Raw genomic sequence first — 14,919 nt, 5'->3', positions numbered from 1 at the left:
AATTCGTGGTGCTCGGTGTCAGGGCTGCTTATGATCCCGCAACGGGCGCACGTACAAACCCAAATTCCTGGTGATGTTGGTCTTGTACGGTCTACTATACTGTGCACGCTTGTTTCGTCGTGGGCTTCTTGCGACTGGTTCACCTTCCTGACTCTTCATTGTCCTCGGCGTTCATCAGGTGCCGGTGTTTTTCAAGTGATTGGTTATTTATGTGATCAAATTGGTTTGAATGTACAGGGTGTTCAGGTAAGACCGAATGATTTCTTTCAAATAATTCATTTATTCATTCATTGGTGTTCCATGGTCAAAACAGAGCGTGAGGGTCTTCTTTCGGTTGCTCCTGTTAGGGGTCGTCACAGCGGATCATCCATTATGATCCGCATACTAATTTGGCATAGGTTTTATGCCGGATGCCCTTCCTGACGCAACCCTGGTCGCCTCTTACGACACAGGGAATAAGGATTGGGTTTCGCCATGATTCAGGGATGCCCTACATCCTCTCATAGCGCGGCACCAGCGCAGAGCTCCCGTCCTCAAGCGATCCTCCAACCCAAGCCTCCGAGTAGCCGGATTACAGGCGCACGCCACTACACCCTGTGGTCTATACAGAGCGTATGTTCTGTCAAAGTTGTCTTTTGTAATTGGGGTTACAATCCTGGGTTAGTCAGTAAAACACGATAGACACTCTGCAGAGTGTGGAGGAATTCGTAATTTGTTCAGGGTGCCGGTGATAACTCACCCACTCTTCGCGGAGGATACCATGGGATCGTTATCGCCCACCAGCGAATGTGGGTAGACGGGACGCTCAGTTTAACGTCCGTCCGAAGAACGGTGCACACATTGATGCGTCACCTTTCCCTGCGAAACCCCAGGATTCCAGTTTTTACCTGGGCTGAGATTCAAACCCACACAAGACAGCTCAGAGTTGAGTGTGCATACCTCGAGGAGTCTAGGGCTAAGGCTATCCTACCAGCCATTATTTTGTACAACATTATCCTCATGTTTTTTTGAAAGAAAACGGTGATATTGTAATCGGCTCTGTCTGTCCGTCCGTCACGCCATCTCCTTTTAAACGATTGGGCAGAAATTCACCATACTTGGTGGATATGATCAGATCACCACATGACACAAGGGTGAAAGAGCAGTATCATTTTGACCCCACTCCCTGGAGTGATGGGGTCAAGTACCAGAAAATGCAAATATGGGGACATTTTAAAACTTTTTCTTTTTAATGAAACTTTATATGTGCAATCAACATTGGGGGGTGTATTAAATATGTAACAATTTTTTTTCAATTTGACCCCTGATTCATTGCCCCAAGGGGTGGGAACATGGGGTCACAGGGGTCAAAAGTGGGAAAAAATTTTTTTACTTAAAATTTGATATTGGTTCATTCCTGGCAGAACTTTTTGCCATCTTTCAACCTTCCTTTCGGTTGGAAGCGTGGGGATTTGCGATGGTGTGCCGACGACTTCGCTCTGGTTACCTCCGCCACCGAAGGTGAAGGAGGTTATGTTTTCACCCCCCTCTGTCTGTTTGTGTGCAGGATATCTCAAAAGGTTGTGGACAGATCCGGATGAAATTTGGTGGACATGTTGGGTGTGTGACAAGGACGAACAGATTAGATTTTGATGTAGGTCAATCACCTACAGGTCACAATTTCAAACTGATATTCACGAAACTTCATCACATGGTAGAGTTCATCTTAAGCAAGAAGCCTATTGTTTTTGAGGTCAACATCAGCCAAAAGGTCAACAATAAGGTGGTATTTCGAAAATCCTCAATTTTCATCCCATTGACTTGAAATTTGAAGAGGATTTGCAAATCAGGTCACTGAATTCAACGACCAATTATTTTTGAGGTTAACAACTCTGATAAAATTTGTAAAATACTCAATTTTCATCCCATTGACTTGAAATTTAAAGAGGAGTTTCATGTTTGGTCATTGAATTCATTAACCAATTATTTTTGAGGTGGGCATGTGCCAAAAGGTCAACATAGGCCAAAGGTGAACAACTTAGGTGAAATTTCAAAAATTGTCATTTTCATCCGATTGACTTTAAATTTGAAGAGGATTTGCATATTTGGTTGTTTAATTGAACCACCAATTAATTTTAAGTTCAAATTTGTTTTATGGATTTTGCAAGTATCATGCGATGCACAATATCTTTCTTGTTTGTAACTTGCAAAATCGAAGATTTTTCAAGTATATCGGTCAGTCGATTTTGTTATTCTGTTTGTCTGTTTATCGCCTTCAGGTCACAATTTTAAACTGATCATCATGAAATTTTACCAAGTTGTCGATGTAGTCTCAACTGAGAATCCCTATTGATTTTGAGGTCAAATTTCTAAAATCGTCATTTTTCATCTGATCAACTTGAAAATTGAACAAGATTTGCATATTGCATCACTGGATTGGGAAACCAACTGTTTTTGAGGTCAAAAGGTCAAAAGTCAACTCAAGATCAAACTTCTAAAATCTATTTCAATCTGAAAAATAATCATTTTTCATCTGATTGATCTGAGGTTTGATTAACATTGTCAATTATAATCTCAGTGAAATGGACAATTTGATGTATCCATGGCAACCTTTGTGGAGGGAGGTGGATTTTGCAAGTATTGTGCTCCGCACAATATCTGTCTTCCTTCCTTGTTTGTTTGTTTGTGTGTTTGTGTGCAGGATATCTCAAAAAGTTGTGTACGGATTCGGATGAAATGATTTTGGTAAAGATTCGGATCCAGTTCCGGCCACTAGAATTTTAAGGGGATTCGGCCGAAACTTGGTGGACAGATTGGGTGTGTGATGAGGAGAAATTCTTTCCGTTTTGGTGAAGATCCAAATCCAGATCCGGACATGAGAAGTTTTTTTAAATTTCCAAAGTGATTCTTCACCATCGAGAGGTAGGGCCAAAAACGATATAGCACATGCTGTTTCAAAAATATATTTGGCCTGTTATGTTCTGGTGGATAGGGGATTGCGTGGCGGAGGTATGCGCTCTTCCAAGTGCCATTCTCCTTTCTTTCTTCTTTCCACATGCATAGGTGATGAAATCATGGCCACTTAGAATCCAAAAGCAGAACTCTCAAATTGCTGGCATGTTTGAAGACACTCACTCAGGAATGGTTGAGCACCATTTGGGGCAGGGATATATCAGAAATGAGCCAGTACCGACTAAATAAACAAACAATTTTCAAACGTCACCGTGATGGATTGCCATTTCCACAATATAAGCCTTAGGTAGTTGCACAAGTCTCTGGAGCTTATCAAAGGAATATCTCCATAATGTTGGCACAGCAGGCATCTTCGCACCTCATGCTGTGGTTCACCCTTTTGAAAGAAGCAAAGCTGCCTCCTCCGAAGCTTCACGAAAATGCTCCAAGAGATTACAAAGGAGTATCATGCTACTCACTTGACACTTGTCTTGATCCTGTCTTGTTCAGTGATGAGGAACATGGATTTGCAGCATCAACAAGCACTTTGATTTGCGCTTTCCAAATGCATAAGAGCAGTTATCCAAGTAAATTGACATTGAATGGACTTGAAGGCATTAAAATCACTTGATTAGCATTCACAAAAACACTAGGTCCAGTGTCTTCATTCCTGCCTGCTTTCGTTTGAGTTGTGTGATAAACAAATGGTTCAATCTCATGTCAGATGCCCTGTACTTCAACGTTCGCACTGTTGCCTCCACAGAGTCATTGAGAACAGGTATACCAAATTCTAAAAAGAGTGACATGCAACATCAACTATCTTTTCGGCTGTTAAATCCCACGCTAATGTGGGGTCAGCCGCTCTGATCTTCCTTCTCCAAGACGCTCTGTTTTCCTACATCCACTGATCTTGATCCTTTCTTCTCCATGCCACTTTTCACTGCGTTGAGCCATCTCGGTTTCGGTCTGCCCCTTCAACAACCAAAACGTCATGTTTGTGGCAAATACATTATTTGAAAACAAAATGCACTCGATGGTGTGTTCATCGTCCCTGGTCTCAATGGTGGCACCATGCATGATGCAACATCTCTTATGCAAGATGGAAAAGATGTCCTTCAGTGATATTCTGTGCCATTGCTCGCGGAGAGCTTCACATCAGTGTGTAACAAAAGATGGTACCAGTATATGTCCTGATGCATTCGCGTAACACCTTCAAAAGGATCTTCAATTGCGTGGATGGCTGGGACAGATGTATGAAGGCCGTGTCGTGTTTCACAAACCGATACTACACTGTAAGCGTCCAATGCATGGTGGCATTGTGATTCTGAAACATCTCGTTCTATGGATACATTAGCAGCATCAAAGTGTAAACTTTGTCAGCCAAGATGCATAGATAATACCCAGCGTCCCTCTGTCATTAAAATGTGATGATGGTTCTTCAACCATGCCAGCTGAGTATTTATCAACCCATTACTTTAATGAAGTAGACCAAACAGCTGGCATGATGCATCCAAGGTTCTGTGGTCCAAGAGGTTTTCTCTTCACACATGACCCTTCCATCTGTTTAAAACTGTGAAACAGGACTTGTGGGTCCAGAAATCCATTCTTGGGATTTTGCAGCATCGAGTATCGCATTTTTGACGTTCTTTAACCCCCGCCACCGAAAGTGGACGGAGGTTATGTTTTTACCCCTGTCTGTCTGTCTGTCTGTCTGTCTGTCTGTCTGTCTGTCTGTCAGTTTGTTTATGTGTCTGTCTGTGACCACGATATCTCTCAACTTGCGGATGGATTCGGATGAAATTTGGAGGAGAGGTTGGGTGTGTGACAAGGACGAAATTATTGGATTTTGGTGAAGATCCGGATCCGGATCCTTGTAGCTAAATCTGAGGGAGTGTAAGCTGCTTCCTTGAGGGACAGATGAGCCAGACAAGATGAGCCATTTGTGTCAAAGATGCTCATATACTTTATTATGCTATAAAACCTCTCAATATTGGCAATAATGGTTAGAGTGTGTGCTCCAAGTCTGGGGGGTCGGCAGTTTAAAAACGAGGCTGAGTCATACCAAAGACTTTTTAAAAATGCTGCGTGCTGCTTCCTCTCTCCTTTTTAAATGTTGAGCCTCCAGCAAGGAAGCAGCACATTCCATTTTGTAGTCTTTGCTGCAACTCGGTTGGATCTTTTGACAGGTTCAATCTTTTGATGTATTTTAGTCTTTCGGTCTTTTGATATGTTCGAACCACCGACCTCCCTTTTCAGAGTAGACGCCCTAACCATTACGCCTCTGAGGCTGGTATACGAGCCTTAGATCCTGTAAAACATGAATAAATGAATGAACATTTTTTTTCCGCATTTGTGGCTGCAGTACATGTTTCTCTCCTGAGTCCTCATTCCAAATGTTTTGCTTTTCTTTTCTGCCCAACAATTGTCTTATGAAAAGGTGAAATAGATCATGTACAAGTTGGAAATTGCAGGTGCTTTTCCAGGTAGCTTAAAACAACAACCTTATCATCAGTGATTTTTAGTAATTGATGTAGTTATTGAATCCTACAAACTCTGATGTGCTTCGTCTCATGTTTGATCGATTGATCTAGTTATCCCAGGGATGAATGAAAATTATGTTTGGTTGCAATATTCATTTCCAAGTTTTCAGGAGTTGAGGCCTGATCGATTGAGAAATGGACTTTTCATCCGTTTCCAGATATTGATGTTCGAGGAATAACTAAATGACTTTTTATGGAAATCACCCCAAACAAGGCATAAAGCCACTCGAGGTAAGGGTCTCAGGGAAGGTTGTATAAAGATAAGGATAGAGCAAAATAACAAGAAAACATCCAAGACTCAGGGAGAAGCCGAAGTGGGGTGAAATGCAATATTGTTGCAAATCTGGAAGCCATGAGCGCACAACATACAGATCCTTTGTATCAGTTATATCGGTAAGTACATGTTGCCAGTTAGGGTCCCGACCCTCGTCTAATGGGTAATTAAATGTTCCTGCGCTGTGGAGTTATTTTAATAGTCAGGTTTTCTTTTTGTTTATTTTTACACCACCGACATCAACGCAGACGACACTGCATCACCCTCACCGTCACTTTGCTTCCTTCACCACGCTCTGGCCGACGTCAGGGGTGGGCGGAGCCCCTGCAGAAACATGTTGTGCGACTTCCCGTGTGAGGGGCGGTCCTTTAGAAGAAGGCGGAGTTCGAGGAGGAGCCACACGGCGGCCCTCGACCAATCTGCGTACAACGGGTGCGGTGACTGTCGCTCGGCCAATCGGACTTTCCCGACTGTGAAGGGCAGTCCAAGTGATGTCACTACGCCACCTGGCCAATCGAGGGGTTTGCCGCCCGTTTTGGCCAGTGAGAGGGACGGCGAGGATTTTTGCGTGCCAAAACTAGCCAGTGACAGGGCGATGAGGGAGTCTGCGCAGAAGGCCGTCCTGGTGGAGAAGCGGGGAGGGCAGAGCCCCCCCTTCCTGCGGGGGAACGAGATAAAAGCGTGGACGGCTGAACCAAAATGCAGAGAGATTTCTTCACCGCCCTCGTCTCCGTCAGCCCTGGTCCTCGTCCTCATCCACCTCCTCCTCCTCCGAATGATCGAGAGCCTGGGCGACGACCTCGATTCACCTCAGTTGGGTTCAGCTGCGCTGGTCCATCCTATGGTGACCGGAGCTCCGGGAAGAAGGGGACGCCCAGCTGCGCATTCGCGGCCAGGTAGCCAGCTCCCACTGATCTGCAGCCCGTCTGTCCTCCGGGCTGGAGATAAAAATAAAGACCATTGGGGTCCACTTCTGTCTGTGGGTGTGTGTGTGTCTGTGTGTGGGCTCCGTCTTTAAGTAGTAAAATTGTATAAGTGCTTTGTGCTGTATACATTTGCATTGCCTTGCTTTATTCGGTTTACATCTGCTCTTCTGTGTTCCCTCGTTCCCATGGGCATCGGCAGGGAGGGGCAAGGGGGGGGGGGGAATTTGCCCCCCCCCCGGGAAAATAAAAAATTTGAAAAAATTACATGGAAAATACAAAATGAATAAAATAACATCAACATTTCTCAACAGTTCATTCAGTTAGAGCAGGTTACTACTCTTGGAACAGGAATTGGAGCCGTCGGGGATCTCTTCCGAAATTGTCAATGACCCTGTTCATTAGCTTGGTCTTCTGGCTGTTCACTTTGTTGCAGTGGACACTTAGCATGCAGAGGCCGGATTGACGTTTATCACTCATCGTTGATCTTAACCAGGTCTTCACCCTGCGCAGTGTGCTGAAGGACCTTTCCACTGTACATGATGTTGCAGGCAGAGTCAGTGCGATGAGGATAGCCTTGCGCACAGCAGGGAACAGAGTGGTCTGCTTCACCAGCTCGATCATACCCAGAGAGTTGTCATCCAGTGGCTTATGCTTCTGCACGTCATACCACGCTACAGCTTCTTCTACAAGGTTGTCAATGCCATACATTTCCTTGACAGATGAAACGATGTGCTTGAATTCATCTCTTTCTGTTTGCTGCATTTCTCTCGGATGTAGTGCGAAAATGTGAAAATATGGTGTGTTACTTTCACCAAAGCGACTTTCCATAGACTGGATCAAGGAATCCATGTACGGGACATAGATGTTGCGGCGATAGTACTCCTCAATGGAGCCTCCTACATTCGGCCGGTGGACCTGGCGTGCGCATCGCTGAGGCATAGTCAAGTCTATGCCAAGTTCTTCTGCCAAGGTTTTCAGTTCAGGGATGACATCTTCTGAGAACACACGGTCTGCACCATCCCGGTGAGCTCGGAAAGCCTTCATCAACAGGTCGATGTGATCTCGGACTCCCATCATGTCCATGTCGACTGCCTGCAGCTGTTGGGTCACTAGCTCCAACATCGCTGAGTACTTCGCAATGATCTTCAGACAGATGAGGAACACTGTGGTTCCTGCAGCACACCTCAGCTGATACGCCGTCTGACGCGTACTCTGTGACTCATGCTGGTTTGCCTCCAGTTGCTCCAGTTGTGCATAGATATCACAAAAGTTCTCTGAAAAGATGCGGATGCTTTTGTACTTTGCGCTCCATCTGGTTTCACACAACAAAGGTATATTTGGAACCAGTCTCCTGCGCTTGGGACTGTCACAGAAGAATTTAATGATAGATTTCACAGTTCCAGTCGTATTCCTCACATCTGCGACAAAATTCAGATCATGAACCACCAAATTCAGTCGATGTGAAGAGCAGTGCACGAAAACTGCTTTGGGATAGGTGTTCCTGATACGGGCCTGTACACCATTGTCATTTCCTGCCATGGTTGAGCATCCATCGTAGCCTTGGCCGTGGAGCTTGTCGAGGTTCAGACCAAATATTTTTTGCTTGGTCGATGATAGTATCTGCAATTGTTGCAGCGTCCACCCTCTCCAGTGGAATGAATCCAAGGAATTCCTCACGTATGGTGGCTGAGTCATTCCGTTGTTCCTGCAGCGCAACAAATCGTACTCCAATGGACAGTTGCTCGGTGCCTGATATGTCAGCAGTTTCATCTGCAATGATAGAGAATCCATTTGATTCATTTGCAGCTTTCACAATATTGTCTCTTACTACTTCTTCGGAGAGGACTATCAGCTCGTTCTGTACACAAACTGATGTGTATCTCGCATTTTTGCTTGCGCCCTCCATGTGATCCTTCAGGACCGTGTCCCCTGCTTCTATCCTGAATCGCAGTCGGTCACAGAGGTTCCCCGATGTACTCTCCTTCCCCCCTCAATGCAATGTCATGGCTGCAGCAGAACAGAATGCTGGATAGTATGGGGAACAGTTTCTCTCGGTTTTGAGTGACTGCTTTGTTGACTGCTCGGTCCATCTGGCTCACGATGGTCAACTCTGGCCTTTGCACGATGGTGAGGAAATTGTTGGCATCTTGCAGTGCGCCTTTGTGCCAGGAGGAAAGCATGTGCTTCCTCGTGCACTCATTGAAGTCTTTGTATTCAACAAAAGGAGTCACGATGAACGCACCCATTAGACCTCGGTGCACTGGTTGAGGGAACAGCACACAGTATTTGCACAGAGCACCTTTCAAGTGACTTGAGTAGGCCAGCCATGGAGAATATTGGTTTATCTACGTGTGGCGGAAACAGCGGGAGCCCTGTGAATCGTTCTGATAGCTGTAATCAGTTGGTGGGACGTATGTGTTCATCAGGAGGTCATATCTTCGATTATTGGTCAAATGTTCTGTGGTTTTGACGTATGATCCAATGTCCAGATGATGAGGCAAGTCATTGGCCACTTTCACAAGTGGTGTTTGGGGTGGCATCTGATTGGTTGCTGCGAGTAACTGCTCGTGATGTCCCCCTCTGCGCTGCTCTGCTGGTTCAACATGCGTCTCCGATGTACCCGGAGTGTCTTGATTGTTGTCAGAGTCATCAGACTTACGTTTTTTAAAGAATCTCCTGATATCCATTTCACATTCCTGAAAAATAAGAAAAATGAGGTTAACATAACAATACAAATTTAATACACTGGTCTTCCCCAGACTCTATAACAATCAAATCAAGAGCATTTAGTTTGATTATTTTGTATAAAATCCAACGTAGAAAATTAGCATGAGTTTTGTTTCTGAAATAAAATAAATAGCCACAACACAGAAGGAATGAACGAAAAAACACTATCTTCCACGCCAAGTATCATGACATTCGATCAATCGTGTGTCTTCTACCTGAAGAATTGTTAACATTTTGTTCTGTTATTTACATTAATCTTAGCAAAAAGATGTCTTCACACTTCACATGGTGATCTCAGGATAACATTGCCCCCCCCCTGCATTTTTTTTCTGCGGACACCCATGCTCGTTCCCCATTATTGTATAAATAAACCCCATTTGTTCAATGTTTTCAGCTTGTTCGCGTCCCTTCTTTCATTGGCTGAGCATGTTGCATGCTGGGGAAAATTGGCAGGGCCACTGCCGTAGCCGTTGTAACGGGACAATCGGAACCGACGGTTCTCGGCGATTACACCGCTCGGAATCGCACACGGAACGAGCGCGCTAAGCGGCTCGTTTCCGTACGAGTTCTGTCAAGGGTGTGAAGACTCGGTAGATCGCCATGTGGTCTCTAGGTATTTTGAAGATTTGGCAAATAACCCTGTACCACGTGGTGGAAATATTGACCATTCACGGTCCATAACAAAGGACCCGTCGACTCCGGACTTATCTGGGGCGACGATCTGAATTCCGGGCGATCGGTCGAGCCGACTTGCGGCTCCATCCAGCGGGTGGACTGCGGCCGACGTCCCGGCCCCACAACAATATAACCTCAAAGATCTAAGAAGTAAGAATTGACATTTCTCTTAAAGCTGGGTAGATCTTAGGATAATGGGAAGCATGCACATTACAGGTGGTGATATAGCCTGGTGTTGGCTTAGTGGTTAGAGTGGTGGCTTGGGATCCTAGGGTCCTGAGTTAGGGTCCTGAGTTCAATCCCCGTTGGCCACTGAATTAATAATACACCAGGAGGTTGACTCAGCCTGTCATCCTTCCGAGGTCGGCAAAATGAACACCAGTGTATTGGTAAGGGGGACACTGCAGCAGCGGCATCGCTGCGTCCCAACCAATGATGCAACCAGCAGCCACATGCTGCAATCGATAGAGAGACAGGTGGTGAATTTCAAAGTGAGACAGCACGAGGGATAAAACTATCTGCATAGCCTTTCGTTCTGCACTCTGGATCAGCTACAGTGCATGGGTTGCATAGATGGCAGAGTCTTACGTCCAAACACTCGTACAGGAGGAACCAAGTTAGAAAATCCAGCACAACATTTGCCATGAAAATATCTGTGGAACAAACTAATTGTGGAAACTGACCTGTGGTGAGAGAGCGGTTGAAGAGTTGAACCCATTTCCGCACCAACCAGGTTAACTATGCGTTTCTGGAGCCTATCAAGTAAAGATAAGAGGTAGGCTCGTGCTCCAGCCTCAATGTACCAACAGTACTCCATGAGGGGACATATATTGTCTTGTGCAGGTACAAGACAGTAATCAGGAGGTAAATACCTCTGCGTTCGATAGAGACAATTAACTAACTCGCTTGGAAGCACTCTTAGCAATACTGGAAATGTACTTATCCCAAAGGAGGTTAGAAGAGATATTCAGACCAAGAAGCCAAAGCTCAGGTGATTTTGTTAGGGTTTAAGAACCCATGTGCACAGCAGGGAAAGACTTGTTTGGAGAGAAAGATATGGACAACAATTTAGTTTTCCTTTCATTGAAGGTTACCAGCCATGCCCCCACTTCAACACATTCTCTAAATAATTGTCCAGCGAAACTTCATCCTCATTACGAGTAGTGATGAGTGAATGAGCAGAGGTACAATAAAGTGAGGAGTCATCAGCATAAATGGCTAGCTGAGATGGAACATTATCAGGAAGAGCATTGATATAAACAAGGAACATAGTGGGACCAAGGACAGAGCCCTGTGGAACACCAGAATTGATGGAGCAAGTAGGAGAACATTGACCCTCAAGTACCACCGTCATCTTGCGATTTGTAAGGAAGGCCGAAATGATTGAATGCATCGCTCCAGATACACCAGACGATTGAAGCTTGCGGAGCAGACCTGATGATGTTTTGGAGTAATTGGACGTTTTATACAGACAAATGGTTCATTAAATGCAAAAAGGATGAGTAGATGTGAGGGATGATTAATGAGTTGCTGTTCTGTACAGTGCCTTATCTGCAGGGGATGTCTAAGGAGACGGTCTTGATATCATGGTTGCAGTCACAGTACTTTTGGGTTTTGTGGTTTTGGAGAAGCATGTTGAGTATTGAGTCGCCAGGCCATAATTGGGTTGCTGTTTTGGGGAATTTATTATCTTCACGTGTTTTGAAAAAAAATGGGGTGGGGGGGGGGAGATATTGTAATCAGCTCCATCTGGCTGTCTATCCGTACATCACACTATCTCCTCCAAAACGGTTACGCAGAAATTCACCAACTTTAGTTATGATCATCACATGGCAAGAAGGTGCAAGAGCAGTTTAGTGTAATTTTGGCCCCGCCACCCTGTGACTCGGTCAAAATGTCGACTACTGAAAAATGCAATCACGGACACTTTATTTATTTATTTAGTTATTGGTATGTATGGTCGAAGTTCATGGAAGAGCGAGTACACTAAATGGATCAGGATGTAACAGGAACAGCAGAGAGAGGGGGGAAACACCAACAGCAGGGCCAAAGGCCAAGACAGGGAGGTGGGCAAACAATGGGTGTGGGGAGGAAAATTTAAACTCAAAATGTGATATTGGGTCAATCCTGGTGGAACTTTTTGCTATCTTTCAACTTTGCTTTAGGTGGGAAGCATAGGGATTTGTCATGGTGTGCCATTGACTTCGCTCTCGTTAAAAGGTATGCCTGTAGATCCACAGCAATTTGTAATCTTTTTGCCGATGATAAGGCTGTTTTTTTAGCTGAAGGGGTCAAACTTGAGTCAATATTGGGTTGGGAGTGGTGGTTTGGTGCAACATTAGCAATTGATTTTTACAGATAGATTGAAGGGCAACCCATGGAGAAATATGTGTGGAGGTGAATGAACAAAGCAAGCGGTAGTTTAACAGAGGACGTGCACCAATCTTGCCGAGATGTCTCACACAAGATTTGTCAGTTAGCCAGCCCAGAAGCTGTCCAATGACTGAAGCTCATGAGAAACATTTTATCGGTTCTTGAGTGGATAATATTTCAAATTGGGTCTAGCCTGTCTGAACGAATTGCCAAGACCCTTCAAAGCTTGGATATCTCACCAAAAAACTGCCAGAGAGATTCTGACCCAATTGGAGGGAGATCGGAGATAGGGGGAGAGGAGCTCAAACGGAAAGTCAAATGCATTACTCGTGTCCGGGGAGCAAAGATTGATTGCACAAGTAAGTCTGGGTTGGAGAAGTGAGATGGTTGGACCTGCTGTCTCAAGGAAAGATTCAGCTAATTCGTACGACATGATCGCTTGCTATTGAAACGACTCGTAGCCCAGGCAAAAATGCAACAGTGAGAATTATAGTATATGAGAGTAGCACTCTCATATACGATAGTTGGTAACAGGTCCTACTCCTACTCCTGCAGTCTGCAGAGAATTACGACAGGAAATGTACGACACTCTGCAGAGAATTTTTTGCCTGGGGGCCATCTGCGGTATAACTAGTACGAATTGAAATTACCACATACAAAGGTAAATTACGTGAGAACGTGACTCGACTGATTATCGGCCAGCTTGCACGGACAGCCAACTGGCTGACACTTTGTGGTGGCAACCCAGTGAGAGTGACAGGGATCTCTGGTGGAGTGGCTTCAATCACTTTTAAAATAAATTTTGTTACCTCTGTCACCGAAGGTGGATGGAGGTTCTGTTTTCACTCGTGTCTGTTTGGCTGTGAACAGGATATCTTAAAAAGTTATGGATGGATTCGGACAAAACTTGGTGGACAGGTTTGGTGTTATGGCAAGAACGAATTGATTCGATTTTGGTGAAGACCCGGATACGAGAAGTTTATAAAAAAATTTTTTTAATTGTCATTCTTCATAATTGAGAAATGAGGGCCAAAAATGATATGTGGTACAATATTTCAAAAAGTTGTGGACGGATTGTGACAATACTTGGTGGATGAGTTGAGTAGGTGACAAGAACCAGATGATTGGATTTTGGTTGAGGTCGGGATGCTGATCCGGCTTATCAGCGGGATACAAAACGTAAACTGTTCAGCCTGGCGGAGGTATGCGCTCTGCCGGGTGCCGTTCTAGTTTTCTTTTGGAGGAAAGGCCATCTCGTAATATGTACAACTGTTGACTGTAATTTCGCGTGAATGTTTAGTTCGGTTTCAAGCCTCATTGTTTGGTCCCACTGGCTGCCATTAATTAAGCAATTTAAGCATGCATTAGCTTTTCCACCTTGTGTTTCTGCTTTGTCCTGCGCAACGTGAGCATGGGAGTGTCGGGGGGGGGGGGTGGGTGAAGGAAGGGGACTCATCAGACTGGGAGGTTGGTTTTGCCTCGACAAGCTGCTCAAATCATATACTCGTGATCCTCCTTGGGTTGGGCCTTCAAGACACATTCTTGCCTGGCAATACAACAGCATGCGTCATAACTTGGTATGGTCAGAAACTTGCTGAATTCAGCTTTCCCTTGTCTGCTTGAACGTATTCCTGCGAAATCCAGCACGGCCATCTCTCGGTGGCCATCTCTCAGCATGGCCAGCACGCAGTTGTCAAAAATATGGTTCGCTGCCGCATTGATCACCATCTCCTCCGAGATGTTCATCCTCGTCTATACGGAACAGGATGTCAACCACATCAGTTTTTCATTGCAAACTTTGCAAACTTGCTGTGGCTGAAACAGCAAGATTGTTCACGTCATCACATAAGTCGATAATTTGGCATCTGCCATTAATCACATGGCCACATAACTTTGAATGTGCTCTCTGTGTAGCCACCATTGTCATTGTGGGGAGAGGAGGGAGGGAGGGGGGGGCAGGGGGTTGAAGCTGAGCACGCCAGGCGTGGTGGTTGTTCCCAGCCAGCTGCAGCGCAGGCCCATGTCTCCATGGCAGCATGACTGAGCTACAGTGTGATCGCTGCACTGCAAACGCCAAGGCCATGATGAGCTAGTCGACTGCAAACACCAAGGTCATGTTGACTGAACGTTGCTGGAAGACTGAATAGAGGATCTATCCCAGAAACCGACGTTTCATTTTAACCTGATGGATTTGGCGACGTAACTGACCATTAAGGTCCATGCCATTGCATGCGTCACCTGCAATTCGAATTCATCACCGTTTCCTGAAGTCGTACTCTGGAAAGTGCAGAAAAACATGGTTCTGTATCGTGTTGATACGGTAAACAAACTGACGCTCAACTCGTTTGGTGGTCGTCCGCTGCTCGATTTGTTTGGTTTGCCATAAGTCAGGTGACAGCTGTGCCCGAGCAATGATCATGTTGCCTCTCCTCAAAGCTGTTGTCTCAGTGAAGGAACTGTGCATCTTCTGCGA

General features: G+C 45.1%; 1 protein-coding gene across 1 annotated transcript in view; it reads left to right on the top strand.

The window, feature by feature from the left end:
• The window catches only part of BNIP2 (BCL2 interacting protein 2), a 113,022-nt gene that overhangs the window by 1,855 nt on the left and 96,248 nt on the right, over positions 1-14,919 (top strand). The window lies entirely within an intron of this gene.

The sequence above is a fragment of the Eptatretus burgeri genome, chromosome 8, assembly GCF_056783735.1.
Source record: "Eptatretus burgeri isolate ZD-2024b chromosome 8, Ebu_testis_v1, whole genome shotgun sequence".
Classification (NCBI taxonomy): Eukaryota; Metazoa; Chordata; class Myxini; order Myxiniformes; family Myxinidae; genus Eptatretus; species Eptatretus burgeri.
This window is presented reverse-complemented; position numbering and strand designations above follow the sequence as displayed.